Genomic DNA, 20,921 nt, shown 5'->3' on the forward strand with positions numbered 1-20,921 from the left:
ACCTGCACTTAGTTCCTATCATGATAATTCAATTCATACTCAGATTTAGGAACACTAGTACAACCAATGGATTTAATAGGCACACTATCACCCTGATTAATGACATTCCAAAATTTCCAATTTAAAGCTTTCACACACATAGAAATTCTGAATTTCCATAGAGCATAGTTGTCACCACAAAATACTGGTGGGTGTGTGATCAATCTTCCCTCACATGAAGGGGATGCACTAACACGAGTCATCATGATCTTTTACTAAATGATGTTCGAGTCAAAGTTACTAGGCTCTAATACCAATTGTTAGTTTTGGTGCAATCCCAAGAGGGGGGGTGAATTGGTATTTAAAATTTCTTCATATGTTTAGCTAATCCAGTAGGCAATATTTCACAAACCTAGGGTCTTTCTACGTATTCACAATCCCTAACAAATATTCAGATAATAAACATAAACATACAGGAGCAGAATGTAAATTGCGAAAAATAAAATAAACACCTGATATGATATCGGGGTTCGGCCAATACTGCCTACGTCCCCACCTTGGCACACTCGCATAAGGATTACACTATAAGCTCACTTAACAGGTGGAGTGGCACCATTTACAATCAGGTCAATTAGTGAGGCTGGCCTCAACCTACACTTTACCAGGATGGTGTACCTAGCTTTCCTAACGGGGCCTAAGCCAATCCGGGACTATTCAACAGGGCTAGTCTCCTTCTTCAGGCTCGTGCCTAGAATACAATCAATATGAAATTTTTGTACAAATAAATGCTTCTTACACAAGCAAATGTGTAGTACAATACGCACAATATAATCAATGCACTACCAAAAGATAGGATTTGATAAGCTTAGTGTAGTCTTAATGTCTGTTGGCCTAATAAGGCTTACAATTCTTATTTTGATGATAACAAATCAATGATTTGTTTAATATGTTTCAAGTAAAAGTTTTTTAGGAAAGTGACAAGTACGTAAGGAAGACTATGGATTACAAAGAATTCTTGAAGAACATAAAGTAAAGCTTATGGATTATAAAAAGCATGAAGAACAAAATTATACTGTGAAAAGCTCAAAGGAAAGATTGAAACCACAAAGATGATGGAAGAACAAGATTGAAGACTAAAAGAATTATATTTTTTCAAGGATATTCTAAATGTAAGCACTTCAAAGTTAATCTCAAGTATAAAGTGGTTTGAAGCTCATAGAAATTCAAAAATATATTTTTATATATATACTCTAAAGAATATCTTTACAATCAATAAAAAGAAAGGGTTCGAGAAAAGGAAATTTTTTGAAATAATGAAGGGCTTGGTGACTGCCATAATGAGGCATACGACTGCCAAATTAAATAGAAGGTTTTTCCAAAAGTTAGTAGCTAGACAGGCGACTGCCTAAAACCTGTCAGGCGCCTGTGTGAACAAGCCAGGCGACTGCCAGCATTCTGTGTTGAGAGATTGCTCTGTGACAAGTGACTGCCAAGTCGTGGCAGGCGACTGCCACTTGAACGTTGGCATTAAATCTCTCAATGGGAAGATTTTTTAAACCACGTTTTTTGACATATTTATTTCAAAATACTTGGAAATGATTTTTAAGAATCTTTGGGAGTAATGAATGGCTTCTAAAACATCTATAAATAGTCATAATCTTCAAAGGTTTTAAAACATTGATTCAATATTCAAAAGTTTTTGAAATTAAGCAATCTTCAAAAGTTTTCAGATCTAGCAATCTTCAAAAGTTTTCAGATCCAGCAATATTCAAAGGTTTTTAGATCAAGCGATCTTCAAGTATTCAAAATTCTCAAAGGATCTAAAACTCTCTTGTGCTTAAGCTACTGATTTGCTATTGATTTATACTTTGAAGCAAAGCTTTCATAAATCAAAATCTTTCATTTTTGAAAATCATTTGGTGATTCATACTAAGTATTGAGCTTCACATTCTTTTATATTTGAATTACCTTGAAGTATCATTGTACTGATCATTGTACTAATTTACTTTGTTGTGAGAGTTTTCTTTTGTACATAAAAACTTTTTATCTTGATTCTTAGACGATTTAGAGTTGTTGAATCATTGGACCAAATGAGGGATTGTCATTTGGAGAGGCAGACTCTAGCCTAACAGAAGGAGTGGTTGTAAAAAGGTGTTGTTCCACCCAGTAACGGAACTGATATAGTGGAACCCTTTGGTATTTTGCCAAGGGTGAGGACGTAGGTTGTGTTGAAGCCGAACCTCGTAAAAATTCTTGTCTCTTTCTCTCTGCTTTACTTTATATTCTTTATTTGTTATTGTTGTATGGTTTAAAAGTGTAGGTTGCAGGTTTTTAAGTGAGAAAGAAACAAAGGTACTTGATATTTAGAAAGTATGTTTTGGTTAACCTTTTGCGGAAACCCAAAAAGGGAGTACGTTGGTTAATCTGCGGAAATCTTGATCAAGAGAGGCGCATTCTAAAATCTTATAGGGAAATCAACTAATGCTCAAATATTCTTGGTTGAGTGATTGAATTACTTTGATTTCATTAATTGACTTGTGAATTTAAATTTCAGTGTTTTTAAGTGTGATTATCATTTATATATTTTATTTTCTGGGTATTGAAATCAAAAGCTTAAAAATCATTAAAATTTAAAAGAATCCAATTCACCCCCCCTCCTGGGAAGCTATTCCTTATTTCAATGTCTACTCTCGAAGATTAATGCAAATATGATAATTAGTGCGTGAGAGTGTAAATGATATGATTTTTGTGTCAAATAATGATTTCAATTCACAATTGGTTAGAAATTTCAAATTTGGCTCATTTGTTCACATTTGGTATTAAACTCATAGCATGATTATTGCATGTTAAATGACACGTGTTAATCCTCACATAAACCTTTGAACTTTAGTGACCGTTTTGCTTATACATGTCTATGTAATTTGACACACTATGTATGTTCACATTGAAATTTAATTCAACAACATAGTTTTTGCATTAGAAATATAAAGGTTGCATATTTTTTTAAAGATGAGATATACTTATGTCAGAACATTTTTGTTATATACCTTTTGTTTGATGTCAAAAGGGGGAAAAGAATGTAAGGTTACAACAAAAATAGATAGCAAAAATAGTTTGCAAAAGTTTTTTAATGCAAGGGGAGAAAAGTACATGAGTTATACGTGCAAAACTATTGCCTATTTTACATTGTGCTGAATTTTATGTTGTGCATTATTTAAGGAGGAGCTTTGTTAGTAATAAACCATTTTCTATTTTTGTTCGTGTATTTTTCATCATCATAAAGGGGGGACATTGTTGACTCTATGAGTCCAATCCTATTTTGATAATGACAAATCACTAAGTATTTGCTCTGTGCATTGAGAATGTGAGCAGGAACATTACTTAGCATGCACGAAAGGTGATGAAGTCATGGAAGTCATGAGGATTAAAGAATATATATATATAACTTGGCACAATCTATGGAACTAAAAGAGTAGAAGAATGAAGATGCAAGCGTCAAGTTCAAGATTGTCATTAGAATGAGTATTTAGAATTGATGTATGTGCATATTTTATATGATATTACTAGAAACTCAAAATATACCCTACACATGCATCTCATGAAAACCTTCTAGGGTTAAATATGGACTTAGAGAACTTATTTTGAACCCCGAAAAATATGTTTTATAAGAGATTAAAGCGAAAAAAACTCAAATGATTTTGAAAACTAAACTGAAAATTCTGAAATTGGTCTGCCCAGACGACTGAGGAGTACCCTCAGAAGTCTAAAGATAGAACCTCGGACAACTAAAGTTTCTTTCAGAAATTTGAAGAATTTTCTCAAAAGATTAAAGAATTAGTTCAGTCATCTGAAGAATTAATTTTGAAACACAAAGCAGGCAAAATACCTTCAGACGTCTGAACCCTCAGTTCAGTCGTCTGAACTAGGACTTTAGAAGATTGAACCTATGGTTCAGTCGTCTGACCCTATGTTCAGACTATAATTTTTAATGCTTTAAGGAACATCAAACGTCTGAAACCGAATGCTCAGTCGTCTGAACTTGCGGAAACCTTAAAAATCTGAACTTTAGCAAGAAAACACGTGGGTTATTCACTTGATCAAATTGATCCAAACGTCAGGACTTAAATTAAGTTCGAGATTACTTATAAAAATAATCTCTAAACCCTAGTGCCTCACTTTTTGCATATGATTTAGGAGCCTTGAACATTCTTGCACATCTCCTGAGAAGCTTTGAATACTATTGTTAAGAATCATCGCCTGCATGACAAAGAATACACATTTACTTCAGCATTCACATATTCAAGATCTGGGCAAATGCATGCGCAACTTCTACTAAATTTAGGTTTGATACGAGGTTTGGAAAAACAATTTATTGAGCTTTCAATTTTTCATTAATCGATCATCTTCTATATTATTCGTTTAGTAAAAAATATTTTTGGGAGTAAGAATCTTATTTTCCCATAGTTATTTATTTGAAAAATCTTGTGGGAATATCTTTCTAAAGTTTGAATCTTGGTGATATTCAAATTTACATTTTCATTCAAAGAGATCTATCTTGTTGGCGCAAAAAGTATTTGAAAAACATTGTTTAAATCTTTGAAATATTCAAAGTCATATTTTTATTAAAAGATTTAATTGTATGAGTTATTTGATAGCAAGAACTTAGATCTACATAATACTCAAAGACTTTTTCATCTCACAAACTTATTCTTGAATATTCATTTTGAGAGATTGATCTTGAGTTATTATTTATATATACTTGTGTGAAAGATCACTACTTGAGAAAAGTTTTTGTTTAAAACTAAAATCTTGAAGAAAGTTTTAAATACATCTTCATTCAAAGATTTGCTATTTGATTAGTATAAAATTATTTGATTGCAAATACTAAGAGCCTCTAAATACATATTCTTAAGGAATATTATTTTTGAAACATAGTGTTTAAATCTTTGCAATATTCAAAGTTGTATATTTATTCAAAGATTCAACTTGACAAATTATTGATAGCAAGAACATAGATCTGCACATTGTTAAAGATTATTTTTGAAAGGATCTTATTTTCTAATCTTGCATAAAGTATTCTGAAATCAAATCATACGTTTCTCTAAAGCATTTATTTATAAAATCATTTTCGGGAGATATTGATTTAAAAGGTAAATTTGTGAAGCATATCATTCATATAACGATCTTATTGTTACATATATACTGAGCTTCAAGTTTTATCATATGAATATGTGTTAGGAATTTTTATTGTACTCATTAGCTTGTTAAGAAGCATATGAGTATTCAGGAAGTTTATCACCATAGTGTAGTCATGGTTCGGGTCGTGAACCAGTGACGAGGAAGTTGTGCCTCTTGTAAGCAACAGAGTGAGAGGAAGTTGTGCTTCTTGTAATCAGTGAAGTAGGAAGAAGTTGTGCCTCTTGTAAGCAGCGGAGTAGGAGGAATCTGTACCTCTTGTAAGCAGTGGGTTTGTAACAGGAAGCTCCATCCCAGTTAAAGGAGCGAATTAGTGTAATTCTTGGGGGTTTTGCCCAAGGCGAGGACGTAGGCCAGGTTTGGCCGAACTCGTTAAAAATCTGATGTCTGTGTTCTATCTCTATATCTTTTACATTTTCGCATTTATATTCATATTATATCTGCTATGCATGTTTTAAATATTGGTATATTTGAATATCTAAAATACATGAGAATAATTTGGTAATACTGAATAAATTGAGATATTCGCAGACTAAATTAGTTGAGTTGTACAATATTGAAATCGGTGTATATCAAAATTTATGTTTGTGTGATTAGAATTTAAATTAAGGATTGAAATACCAAAATATTTTTAAAATACCCAATCCACCCGCTCTCTTGGGATTACACCGAAATTAATAGTAGAGACTCAGAAAAATTTAATTTATGAAAGTAGTAAAGGAAAAAAAAAAAAAAAAAGCGAAAGAAAAGAAGGAAAAATGAATTATATGAAGGGGCATCAACAGGAATTCGTCAACGAACTTAGGGTCCTCGCTGACGAACGTCCTTTTAGGTCTTGTTAACGAAGTATACGTGTTTCGTCAACGAGAAGATACCGAGAGCAGGAAATTCAGACCATTAAGGGTTCGTCATTGAACTCATTATTTTCATCAACAAACGCCCTTCTGCGGTTCGTTGATGAGTACACGTGTCTCGTTGACGAAGCCATATGGTCAGCAGTCCATAAATATGCCAAAAATCATATTTTCAGTGAGATTTCATTTCCTCTCCCATTTTCTCTCTCTACCTTCGGACCTTCCTCCTTCTCTCTGCAAATGTAGCTCCGTTTTACCCCATTTTGACGATCAAGAGTTATCAAGATGATCCCAAGGTGATTCTCTGCAAGATAGCCAGAGTGGATTATTGATTTGGGATTCTTGAGCTTCATTCTAAAATTAGGGTAAGTAAGTTATTTTAGGGTTTATGTGGTTATTTGGGATATGTGAACCTAGGAAATGTGTTATATGGTAATTTATTGGGGTTTAAGTTGATTGAACTAGGATTAATGTGATTTCAGGGTTTTGAGTTATGGACACTGTAAGCGTGGTTTAGGATTTTAACAGGCTTCTCAGAAATCAAGTAAAGGGATAGACTAAGTCAGATATTTTCAGAAAATTTATTATTGAATATAGTATTTAATTCATAAATTTATATACGTGATTAGTATAGTTTTTGGGAATACTGATGTTGAACTAAGAAAACCCTAGAAACAAATCTAATAATATTTTCCAGAAAAATATACTTTTCCTAGACAGATAGTATGATATATATATATATATATATATATATATATATATAATGGTTGTTGACTCCAAGAGTCCAATCCTATTTTGATAATGACAAATCACTTGGTATTTGATGTGTGCATTGAGAATGTGGGCAGGAACATTACTTAGCCTGCACATAAGGAGATGAAGTCATGGAAGCCATGAGGATTAAAGCATATATATATATATAAAACTTGGCACAAGCTATGGAACTAAGAAGAGCAGAAGAATGAAGATGCAAGCATCTTGCATCAAGTTCAAGATCGTCATGGGAAGGAGTATTTAGAATTGATGTATGTGCATATTTTATATGATATAGCTAGAAACTCAAAATATATACACATGCATCTCTTGAAAACCTTCTAGGGTTAAATATGGATTTAGAGAACTTATTTTTAAACCCTGGAAAATGTTTTATAAGAGGTTAAAGCAAGAGAGCTCAAATGAATTTGGAAAACTAAACTGAAAATTCTGAAGTGGGTCTCCCCAGACGACTGAGGATTACCCTCAGAAGTCTGAAGATTCAACTTCAGACAACTAAAGTTTTACTTCAGACGTCTAAAGAATTTTCTTAGAAGACTGAAGAATTAGTTCAATCGTTTAGAGAATTAATTTTGAAACACAGAATAGGATGAACACCTTTAGACTTCTGAACCTTCAGTTCAGTTGTGTGACCCTATATCGAGACTATGACTTTCAAAGCTTTAAGGAACTTCAGTCATCTGAACTTGAGAGCTCAGACATATGAACTTATAGAAACTTTAAAAATTTGGTTTTTAGCGAGAGAACACGCGAGTCATTTAATTAATCAAGTTGATCCAATAGTCAAGACTTAACCTAGGGCCGAGAACACTTATAAAATGAACCTCTAAACGCTAGTGCCTCACTTTTTGAACATTTTTGCACATCACTTGAGAAGCTTTGAATACTATTGCTAAGAATCATTTCTTGAACTGCAAAGGACACACTTTAACTTGGGCATTCGCATATTCAAGATCTAAGCAAATGCACGCGCAACTTCTGCTAAATCTAGGTTTGATCTTGAGGTTTGGAAAAATAGTTTATTGAGCTTTCAATTTTTTATTAATTGATCATCTTCTCTATTATTCGTTTATTGAAAAATCTTTTTGGGAGTAAAAAACTTATTTTTCCATAGTTATTTATTTGAAAATTCTTTTGGGAATGGCTTTCTAAAGTTTGAATCCTTGTGATAGTCAAAGTTGTATTTTTATTCAAAGAGAACTATATTATTGGTATAAAAAGTATTTGAAAAATATTATTTAAATCTTTGAAATATTCAAAGTCATATTTTTATTCAAAGATTTAATCGTACAAGTTATTTGATAACAAGAACTTAGATCTGCATAATACACAAAGATTTTTTCATCTCACAAACTTATTTTTGAATATTCATTCTAAGAGATTGGAATTATTTGATTGCAAATACTAAGAGCCTTCTAAATACATATCCTTGAAGAATATTATTTTTGAAACATAGTGTTTAAATCATTGCAATATTCAAGGTTGTAAATTTATTTAAAGATTCAACTTGAAAAATTATTGATAGCAAGAACATAGATCTATGCATTATTAAAGATTATTTTTGAAAGGATCTTATTTTCTAATCTTACATAAAGTATTCTGGATCGAATCATACGTTTCTCCAAAGCATTTATTTATAAAATCATTTTTGGGAGATATTGATTTAAAAGGTAAATTTGTGAAGCATATTATTCATATAACGATCTTATCATTACATACATATTGAGCTTCAAGTTTTATCATATGAATATGTGTTAGGAATTTTTATTGTACTGATTAGCTAGTTTAGAAGCATCTGAGTGTTCAGGAATTTCATCTATCAATTGTATTGACGGTTCGGGTTTTGAACTGAGAAGGAGGAAGCTGTGCCTCATGTAAGCAGTGGAGTAAGAGGAAGTTGTGCTTCTTGTAAGCAGCAAAGTAGGAAGAAGTTGTGCCTCTTATAAGCAGCAGGTTTGTAATGGGAAGCTTCATCCCAGTTAAAGGAGCATATGAGTGCAATCCTTGGGGGTTTTGCCCAAGGAGAGGACGTAGGCCGAGTTTGGCCGAACCTCGTTAAAAATTCGGTGTCTGTATTCTATCTCTCTATCTCTCTTTATATTTCCACACTTATATTCATATTATATCTGCTATGCATGTGTTAAATATATATATATATATATATATATATATATATGAATATCTAAATTATGTGAGAATAATTGGGTAATACTAAATTCATTGAGATATTCATGGATTAAATCAAGTGAGTTGTATAAAATTGCAATCGGTGTGTATCCAAATTTGTACTTGTATGTTTGGGTTTTCAATTGAGGATTGAAGTACCAAAATAATTTTAAATACCCAATTCACCCCCCCTCTCAGGATTATACCTAAATTAACATTTGGTATCAGAGCCTTGTTACATAGACTAAAACGTTTTTTTCTAAAAAGATAACGATGGCTTATTTTGGTGTACCCCCATTTTGTGAGGGAAAATTCTCTACAAGCTCTCCAATATTCTATGGTGAAAATTTCGCTAATTGGAAACTAAGAATGACTGTTTTTATCAAATCAATGGATTGGAGGACTTGGAGAGTAATTGCTCTAGGGAATTTTGTGCCCATGAAATTTGTCAATAATGTTCAAATTCCAAAGTTAGAAAATGAGTTTAATAAAAATGACATGGAATTGATGCAAGTAAATTTAAGTGCCATGAATATTCTATTTCTTGCCTTAGATACTAATGTCTTTCATGATATTAAATCATGTCAAAGTGCTAAGGATATATGGGAAGAACTCAATAGGAGATTTGGAGAGACCAAAGGAAAGAAGTCCACCACTTGGGAAAATTCATGCTCAAATAATCAAGTAGTGGAAAATTGTGGCCTGATTGCATTAGTTAATGAAGAGGTACACTCTACTCATTCTACTTCTCATAATAATTATAAAAATGATTCATGCAATGATTGTGATACATCTTGTGATAATTCTGGTAGTGAATATTATGATGAATGTGATAATGATAACATGCCATCTTACGAGGAATTACAAAAGGGATTTGCTAAGGCTTATAAAATTTTAACAAAGATGTCTAAAAGGAAAATAATGTTGGAAAATGAAAATAAAGACTTAGAAGAACAGTTAAAAGATTTTAGAGATTCTCGTTCCTCTTGGGAAAAAGAAAAGGTCGAAAAGGAATTAGAAATTAAGAGATTAGTAACCAAAAATGAGGCATCACTAAAAGATTTAAAAAACAAAAATTAGTGTTGAAAAGGAAAAGGATTTGAAAATCATGAAATTAGAAAACAAGAATGATATGAAGGCAAAAGAGCTGAAAGAGTTAAGATCCAAGATTTTGAGTGATAATGCAAAAGATCTTCAAATTTCTGAACTTGAATGTAAAGCAAACAAAATGACCGATGAATTTGTATAATTAAAAGTTGTCTGCAAAGGCTTGAAGAATTTAAAAATTCAATAACTAGAAAGAAAGATAGATGATCAAGCTAAGATCATCCTCACATTTACTAAAGGAAAAGAAAATTTTGACAAGCTCTTAGGTTCTCAAAAGATGACCTTAGACAAAAAAAGGTATAGGTTACAATGGAATTGAAAATAGGAGAAGAAAGAACCTATACATAGGGTTTTTTGCTAAAGCGTCAAAATTCTATACTAGTACCTCCTCCGGTCCATATGCTCACACCACTTGCGTATTATGTAAAAATAAAGGACACATTAAGTTTGATTATCCATTTAAAAGGAAAGGTGTGAAGCCCAAAAAGGTTTGGTGAGTCAAAGAAAAATGGCTACCTAAAACAAACCCCAAAAACTCCTCTTTAGACTTTAGGATTGAGAATTTAGTGGAGTCAGCCACATAAGCAAAAGGGGTTCATGATGACTAATAGGCTTGGGGAATAGTATATGCTTAAAATGTAAAATCTTAGTATATGTATTTACTACACTATTATTATACTAAGAATCCTACAAGAAAGTTAAACCAATATGATTCCTTTAAGCAATATATCTAATCTAATTGCCTAATGCTTTTATATCATAATGATTGGGTAAAATGTTAAAATATTGGATAGCATGCAAACCTTGATGTGTTCAAAGTGAAGGTTGAGAGATTATCTATCTACAATATTAGAAACTTTGCTCTATAAAATGAAAAACATAAATCACATCTTTAAGAAAATCTTAAAAGCATGCTCTATGAAATACACATCCAAATGGAGAAGGTAACTGTGCTTGGTAGATAATTCTTATTACTTAACCCATGCTTAAATATTCAAATCTTAAGTTAAGCAAACCATGCCCATTGCATAAGATAGAGCCTTAGGAATAAATCATATATTAAAAATCATCTAATCCTAAACTCATTCTTGGAGCCTCAAATGGTTAAATCAGTCATCATTCTAGCCACAAGCACTGATAAATCATAAACTCTATATCTTTCAAGTGCTCATTAAAAGATATCATGTTATAATCAAATCAATTGAATTCTCCAAGGGATCAAATTGTTTACCAAGACATTTTTAATAAATATTCCCTTTGTGCTTAAAATGTAAAAATCCCTAATTTTGATTTGTGATTAAGCAATTTCCTCCACAAGGAATCTTTACCATACCATGATCATATCCAGTAAAGATCCATCTATTATAGGTTCGTACCCTTACTTAAAATTGAAGACATACTTATAAGGTACCATCCAATGATTATAATTAGAAATACCCAAAGAGTAGTATTCAAAAATTAATATTCTCCCAAATTGCTTGTTGTCTAAGTAGTTGGATATATTCACTTCCACGAAAATATTTTAAATATTGTCCACACACAATGAATATTCTTCTAAACTTAATGATAATTAAATGTTAAGAGTATTTGCAAAATTTCACTTTACAAGCTCTCAAACTTCAAGTCAAATCTATTAGAAGATTTTGAATATGTCAAATGGCTAAGTTGTATGCTATAGGTTTCATCTATATGATAATGAAAATGACTAGGAAACCTATGTGTTGAGATCCATAAGAAAAGAAACAATATAGGCTTACGACCCTAAATTAGAATTGTTTATGACTTTTTGGTCATCTAAACTAAAGCAGGTAAAGTCAAGTATAAATCATTCAAAATCTTAGAACACTCGGCTAAACTAGTGAAGAATGATTACAAGGAAAAGACATAAGAATATGATAAGTGCATAACTAAAGTGGAGTAAATTAACTTGAAAATACTATGACTCTGAAACATAAGCATAATCACATTTAGTATGATATTTTGTATTTACATCTGGTATCAAACAATGAATGGTATGTGTACATTCTTTTGTGCATATTTGATGCAACACATTAACCACATGAATTTTTTTTAAACTACACTGAACTAAACTTGTTGCATGTTTGAAAATATTTTGGGGAGGTGAGCTCCATTCCTAGATAAAGAGTATAAAGAACTCATGTGCATCATAGTATCACTTTAGTTGGTCTAAAATATTTTACAATGATTGCTTATATGGCTTTGAATTAGTAGTGAAATTAATCCTTGATAAGTATAAGCATTTCATTTCATTTACGCAAGTATTCAAATTCATAGGGAGGGCATCTGGAAATTATTTCCCATCTTATTATGCTTACCAATATTTTTTTTGCTTAGATGTGCAGTGAACTTTTTGTGGCATGCACTCAATTATGATTATCCTATTAAATACTCTAAATGAAAAATATATTGTTTTACCACAAATTCCTTGAGTTAACTATATGATCTAGTTTTTAAATGCATTGATATAATTGGGATTACTATGGTTGGTCTTTCTAGTTATAATTCTTTTTGGAATGTAATTAAAGGAAAAATCTAGAGCACAATTTGTTTTGAAGATCCAAAAGGTGAGAGATATATGCTAGAGTAAATTTTTGATGAGAACTAAAGGGAGAGAGAAATTTTTTTTGAGATAAAAAGGGGGAGATATATTTTTTTTATTGCATAATCTACAATGTGTATGAGCTTAAATAAATAAAACAGGGGAGAGCTTTTTTGAGCTAAAATAAATATAGTTGCCTAGAATTATATTAGATTACATAATTCAGGGGGGAGCAACATCAATTAATCTTCATAATTGATTAGAGTTTTCAAATTTGGTTCATCTATTCACACTTGAATTTAAACTCAAAGCATGGTGATTGCATGTTAATTTTTTTATGGATACATGACACATGTTGATCCTCACATAATCCTTTGAACTTTAATGACTGTTTCGCTTATCCATGTCTATGTAAATTGACACACTGTGTATATTCACATTGAAATTTAATTCAATAACACAATTTTTTGCAATAGTAAGGGGGAGAAGTAAATTGAATTAACACAAGGAGACATATGTCACAATACAATTTTTGAAATTTGAAGGTTGCATATTTTAAAAAAATGGATATTTAATTATGTCCGAAAATTTTTGTTATATACCCTTTTGTTGATGTCAAAAGGGGGAGAAGAATATAAGGTTATAGCAAAAATAGTTGGCAAAAGTACACAAGTACATAAGTTATACGTGCAAAACTATAGCCTATTTTGAATTGTGTATAAACATATTTCATATTGCTGAATATTTGATCATGCATTATTTGAGAGGGAGCCTTGTTAGGTGTAACCCATTTATATTTTTGCTCGTGTATTTGTCATCATCAAAAAGTGGGAGATTGTTGACTCTATGAGTCCAATCCAGTCCAATCCTGTTTTGATAATGACAAATCACTTAGCATTTGATCTGTGCATTGAGAATATGAGCAGGAACAATACTTAACTTGTACGGAAGGTGATGAAGTCATGAATGAAGATGCAAGCATCTTATGCAAGCATCAAGTTCAAGATTGTCATGGGAATGGGTATTTAGAATTGATGTATGTTCATATTTTATATGATATAGCTAGAAGCTTAAACACATGCATCTCATGAAAACCTTCTAGGGTTAAATATGGATTTAGAGAACTTATTTTTAAACCTTGGAAAATGTTCTATAAGATGTTAAAGCAAGAGAGCTCAAATGAATTTGAAAAACTAAACTAAAAATTCTGATGTGGGTCTACCCAGACAATTGAGGATTACTCTTAGAAGCCTGAAGATTCAATTTTAGACGACTGAAGTTTTACTTCAGATGTCTGAAGAATTTCTTCAGAAGACTGAAGAATTAGTTCAGTAGTTTGAAAAATTAATTTTGAAATACAAAATAGGCAAAACACCTTCAGATGTCTGAACCTTCAGTTCAGTAGTCTGAGCTGGTACTTCAGAAGACTGAACCCATAGTTTAGTAGTCTGAACCTGTATCAAGACTATGACTTTCAAAGCTTTAAGGAACTTCAGTCGTTTGAACCTGAGAGCTCAGTCGTATGAACTCATAGAAACTTTAAAAATCTAGTTTTTAGTGAGGGAACGCGCGAGGCATTTAATTAATCAAGTTGATCTAATGGTCAAGACTTAACCTAAGGTCGAGAACACTTATAAAATCAACCTCTAAACCCTAGTGCCTCACTTTTTGCTCATGATTGAGGTGCTTTGAACATTTTTGCACATTTCTTAAGAAACCCTATTGCTAAGAATCATTGCCTGCAATACAAAGAACACACTTTTACTTGGGCATTCGCATATTCAAGATCTGAGCAAATATACGTGCAACTTCTGCTAAATCTAGGTTTGATCTTGAGGTTTGGAAAAATAGTTTATTGAACTTTCAATTTTTTATTAATCGATCATCTTCTCTATTATTCGTTTATTGAAAAATCTTTTTGGGAGTAAGAAACTTATTTTTATATAGTTATTTATTTGAAAAATATTTTAGGAGTAGCTTTCTAAGGTTTGAATACTTGTGATAGTCAAAGTTGTATTTTTATTTAAAGAGATCTATATTATTGGTGCAAAAAATATTTGAAAAATATAATTTAAATCTTTGAAATATTTAAAGTCATATTTTTATTCAAAGATTTAATCATACGAGTTATTTGATAGCAAGAACTTAGATCTAGATAATACAGAAAGATTTTTTCATCTCACAAACTTATTTTTGAATATTTATTTTGAATACCCAATTCACCCCCCTCTTGGGATTACACCTAAATTAACAGTAGCACTCACATCTGTGACATGAGTATATATTTTACAGCATTTATAGCTTGTCAAAATATTTTATGATATTACAAAACAAGAATGATTTGATAACAATTTATTTTTAGAAAAACTATAAACAGTACGGGAATTATATTTTCAGTATATTAAGATATTCAGTCAGTGCAGATGCCGTGATATGATATGTTATAACAATTATTTAGGAAATATTATCATTACATATGTTATATGAAATTATGAAACAGTTATATAATAGTATTAAGAAATTTATTATATGATAGTAGAACCCGGATGGCACAGTTTAGATTCAAAGCATGGTGCCATAACTATTGAGATCAGGTAGTGCTACCACACATCTTAGATAGAGTGTGGAAGTTGGATAGTTGATTGAGCATCAGGGAAGAGTAGTGTGCCCCTCTGACAGTCTAGATCAGGCTGGGCAACCCAATCGTACTTACAAACTTATTAGTTTTGGTTTAACGTGGTAAACCAACCATTGCTAGGTCCTGCCTATGGGCTGCACAACCTAGTCATGTGGGGGTAATACATGACGTCAGCTAGCTATCCATCCAGGGTATAATTTTAGTAATACAAAACTATAGTAGATGATTTATATGTATACAAAAATTTATTATGACACAGTATATTATGTTGTAACATGATTTATTCATATTTAATACAGAACAGTTTTACCAGATTTGTCAAATGCAAGTTAAGCTATGCTTAGAATTTCCTTACTTATCAAATACAATTTATCATGTACAATATATGATTATAACATGACAATACTCATGTTGCCACACACTGATATTAGTATCTTTCCTTTACTGAGAGGTGTCTTAGCCCAGCATTACAAACATTTCAAGAAGCCTCGATAGATGTGTGGAGCGAGCTCCGAGAGAAAGGAGTTCATTGGTACCACCCCAGTTGCAGGGTAAGTAATCGAGTCAGGATCATGATGGATGGTTGGGTTTGACTCTAGGATTAATGGTTCTTTTTGGGATGTATATGTGTATATATGGAAATAATAAAACTCTGGTATTGTGTATAAGTTTAAGTATATCTTGGTATCTGCTGCTTAGTTGACTTTGTTTACATTTTATGGTATCAAAGTATGATAATTATTATGATGTGGATATATATATATATATAGCAGAAATTTGAGGTCGTTAAAAATGTAGCGCCCCTCTGCTCTGATATCATTTGTAACTTTGCTCGATTAACTCGGGTACGGCTAGAATTGATACTTATCAGGGCACTTATCTTACTTAGTAAGCCCTCAGGAGGAGACTTTTACTTCACCCTAATTATTTATGCAATTAAACTCACACTCTTTCATTTATTATTTTCAATTCACAAACTAGCTCATAAGTGTCCACCAGTAACAAATACACATCTTGTATGTAACTTATGGCTGCCCTAAGGATATTCCCATCGTCATGCTTTCCCCATGACTAGGTTGTGTGGCCCGAAGGCTGGACCTAACCGCTGTTGGCCTACCCGGTTAGATCAAACAATGAAACTGTCTGTCTGTAGTACGATTGGTGTGCCCACTCTTGGTCTAGACACCAAGTGGCAAAACTACCCTTCTCATTGGCTCAATCGACTACAATGCCACACTCTCCACGAGACCGTGTGGTTGCACTAACACCTCACTAGCAACGGTACCATGCTCTCTATCCGACTTCAGTCCATCAGGGTTCTCATTTCCACACTCCAGTATTCGCATTTCAGTATTCATATTTCAGTATTTACATTTCAATATTCACATTTCAATATGTTGGTACATTTCATCACATCATAAATATTCTCATCATTTTCTGTTTCACTCCCAACATATCGGTACACATTCCATCTCATAATAGTGTATATCTCATTTCACGTATTTCAACATTTCTTAATAAAGCATATCGATATTTCTTATTTCCTCATTTATCATAGAAAAACATTTCTATCCATATATATATATATATATATATATATATATATATATATCATATTCCATCATTTTCTAGTAAAATACACATTCGTATATCACAATTCATTGTTCTCAATAAAACAATTATGTATTCCACTTTTCAACATTTTCCATATTTCAAATCTCATATTATCACAATTCAGCAAATAAAACATAATTGGTTTCCATTATCTTCATTTATAAATAAAACATTTTAATATATATATATATATATATATCATAGTCTCTTTATTCTCAGTGCAATTCACATAACCTAGTTTCAAACACATTTCATGTATAAATCATAAGCCACACAATTTTGTTTAATATTTGTATCTGTTGACTCTATGAGTCCAATCCTGTTTTGATAATGACAAATCACTTGGTATTTGATTTGTGTATTGAGATTGTGAACAGGAACAATATTTAGCATGCACGGACGGATAGAAAGTCATGGCAACCATGAAGACTAAAGTATATATATCTTGGCAAAATCCATGGAACTAAAAGAGTTGAAGAATGAAGATGCAAACAGCAAGTTCAAGATCGTCATGGGAATGGGTATTTAGAACTGAATGTATTTACATATTTCATATGATTTAATTTGAGACTCAACATATACCGAAGACTGACCTTAGGACTTATGCATCTCATGAACATATTTAGGGGATATTTATGGACTTAGAGATATTTTTTAAAACCCCAAAATATATTTTATAAAAGAGCAAAGAAGGAGTGCAAAAGCAAATTTTTCAAACTAAAAAGGAAAATCTAGAAAATGATCAGTTCAGAAGACCGAACTCCACGTTCAATCGTCTGAAGATTCAACTTTAGAAAACCAAAGTTAAGCTCAATCGTCTGAAGAATTTCTTCAGAAGACCGAAGATTAAGTTCAGTCGTCTGAAAAATTATTGATGAAACACAAAACCTGACAGAAGCACATTAGAAAACTCAACTTAGACTTCAGTTGTCTGAACCCGACACTTCAAAAGACTGAACCCTAACCTCAATCGTTTGACCTTGTGTCCAGGTTAATTTTTTAAGAGCTCTAAGGGACTTCAATCATCTGAGTCTTAACCCTCAGTCGTATGAACCTATGGGAAATTTTAAAAATTTAATTTTTAATAAGAGAACACACAAATTATTTTTTAATCCAATGGTTAAGATTCATTCTAGGGGCAAGGTTACCTATATAATCAACATCTAAACCCTAGTGCCCCAAGAAGAAAAACAAGATGTGAAAAAGAGAACCAACCTTTGGCATACGATTAAGCATATTGTATGATTAGCACAACTTGGGAGATCACACTACTAATTTTTTTATTGGGATTTCAAATCTTATACTTCAAATTTGAGCTAAAGCTACATCGATATCCAAAAGGCTTTCTTGTGCTTATTGTGCAATCATTTTGGTATTGAGATTTGATATTATCTATTGTAATCACAGTTCGAGTTGTGAATGGGGTGAGGAGGAAGCTATGCCTCTTGTAAGCAGTGGATGTAAGGGAAGCCTCGTCCCAGTTAAAGGAGTAGGGATTTAATGGAATCCTTGAGTGGGTTTCTCAAGGTGAGGATGTAGGCTGGGTTGGCCAAAGCTCATAAAAATTGTATTTGCCTTCTCTCTCCCTTTACTCCTTTTATTTTCCACAACGCATTTCATTATCTATCTTGCATGTGTATGTTGAATAACCCCATTGACAATTAATTGGTTAAAAAGAATTCATTGATATAATAATTTAAATTAGTCTTAAACCCTTGCAATTAATTTGATAAATTTAGAAATAGGGATTAAGTGGTAAATAATATTAAAGGTTTTTAAAAATACCCGATCCCCCCCCCCTTTTGGGATTACACCTAAATTAACATTTGGTATCAGAGCGGGTTTACATAGAATTAATTGTTCATTTGTAAAAAGATCACATGGCACACATCGGTGTAACTTCATTCAGTGAGGGACACTTGTTCACTAGACCACCTATTTTCTGTGGTGTAAATTACACCTATTGGAAAAGAAGAATGAGTATATCTATTAAATGTGGATTGGAAAGTGTGAAAAATTGTTTCCAAAGGAAACCATGTCCCTATGATAGTAGTTGATAAGGTTAATGTACCCAAAACTGAAGATGAGTATGCTGAAGAGGACTGGAAATTTGTGCAAGTAAATGCTACTCCAATGAATCTGTTATTCTGTACACTAGATGTAAATGAGTTTAATAAGGTAATGACATGTAACACTACTAAAGAAATTTGGGAAAAATTAGAAATTACATATAAAGGTACTAAGAAAGTAAAAGATAGTAGGATAGACATGCTCACCAGTGAGTATGAAACATTTAAAATGACTCCTGATGAATCTATTCAATCCATGTACACTAGATTCACACACATCACAAATTCTTTAAATGCTCTTGGTAAATCTTACCCTACTTATGAGTTGATCAAGAAAATACTCAGGGGACTACTTCCAGTTTGGGAAGCTAAAGCTACTACAATAGCAGAAGGGAGAAATCTCAAGGAGCTGTTGGATGACAAACTAATTGGATCGCTCATCACCTATGAGCTTGCAATAAATGAGAGGAAGAATGAGCAAATTAAAGCAAAGAAAACCACAACACTTAAGGCATTATCTCATTGCTCTAGTGAGGGAAGTGACTCAGAATCGGATGATAACATGGCGCTCATCACCAAGAGATTTGGAGAGTTCATGAGGAAGAACAAGAAATGCACTAGAAAATTCAAGAGCTCAAAAGAAGAAAAGGGAGAGTCAAGCAGAAGGAAGCAAAAAGATGATCCTCCCATGTGTTATAACTGTAGAGAATTTGGACACATTAAGCTAGATTGTCCCTAGCTGAAGAAAGAATCTAAGAAGAAGAAGAAGAATGCTCTAAAAGTGGGCTGGGACACACACAGTATCAGTAGTTTAGAATCTGAATTCAGTGATGATGAAATGGCGAATCTATGTCTGATGGCATACGAGGACCACAAGGTACAATCCTTTTGTTTTGCTTCATCTTACAATCTCAAATCAACAATATGCTCCGATTAACTTGTAGAGAATCATCCCTACATCCTCCTGGTAGCTTCTTACATCAATCCGGGCTATAATCGGAGCAAAAATAAGGAGAGAAGGAATAGAGCTTTGTAGAGTTCCGAGAGAGAGAGAGAGAGAGAGAGAGAGAGAGAGAGAGAGAGAGAGAGATTTTGTTTGTTTTCCTAAAATGAAGCTCGTGGGACTCCTTTAAAATCAACACTGTAGACGAAACCGTCGACAATTTTTTACACCCTTCACAAAACCGTCAATGGTTTGGGTTTTTAACACACCCTTTTTATCGTTTTACTTATTACCAGCCTGCAGTAAATACAAAACCGTTGACAGTTTTCTGCGTCCCTTACCAAACCATCAATGGTTTGGTTTTCATCAAACCAAATTTCCTCCTTTTCCTTATTTTTATTATTATTTAAATTTCCTGGGTCTCTACATTCTCCACTCTTTATAAAAAATTTGTCCTCAAAATTTGCTATCTATCACATTTTAACCTTAAGGAAAAACCCAAATTTTTTTTCAATTACCCTCACTTCTGATAAATGAATACTGTGGTTACAAGGGAGGTGTCTGGGAAATTACAATCATTCAAAGAAAATTCTCCCAAAATCATTCATATCCTAAAACCAAAAACACTATTTATCCTACCTTACACTATACAAGTCAAAGTAAATATATTGTCATTTACTTTTATTCTTACTAGTTCAGTTTTGACCTCCACTGAACAAGTGTGGATATCTCTGGCGCATCTGTTCCTTTAACTCCCATGCAACCTCCTCAACTGCATGATTGTGCCATAGAAATTTTTCCAATGGATTTCTTTTCGTGTGTAGTTCCTATTCTTTCTGATCCAAAATCTGCACTTGCACTTCTTCATATGTCAGAGTATCCCTAAGCTCTAGTGCCTTATAACTGATCACATGGGAGGGATTTGGAACGCATTTCCTCAATGTGGATACATGGAATACGTCATGAATTTTGCACGGCACTGGTGGTAATGTCAACCTGTAGGCCACTGGACCCACTCTCT

This window comes from Malania oleifera, chromosome 3, assembly GCF_029873635.1.
Source record: "Malania oleifera isolate guangnan ecotype guangnan chromosome 3, ASM2987363v1, whole genome shotgun sequence".
Classification (NCBI taxonomy): Eukaryota; Viridiplantae; Streptophyta; class Magnoliopsida; order Santalales; family Ximeniaceae; genus Malania; species Malania oleifera.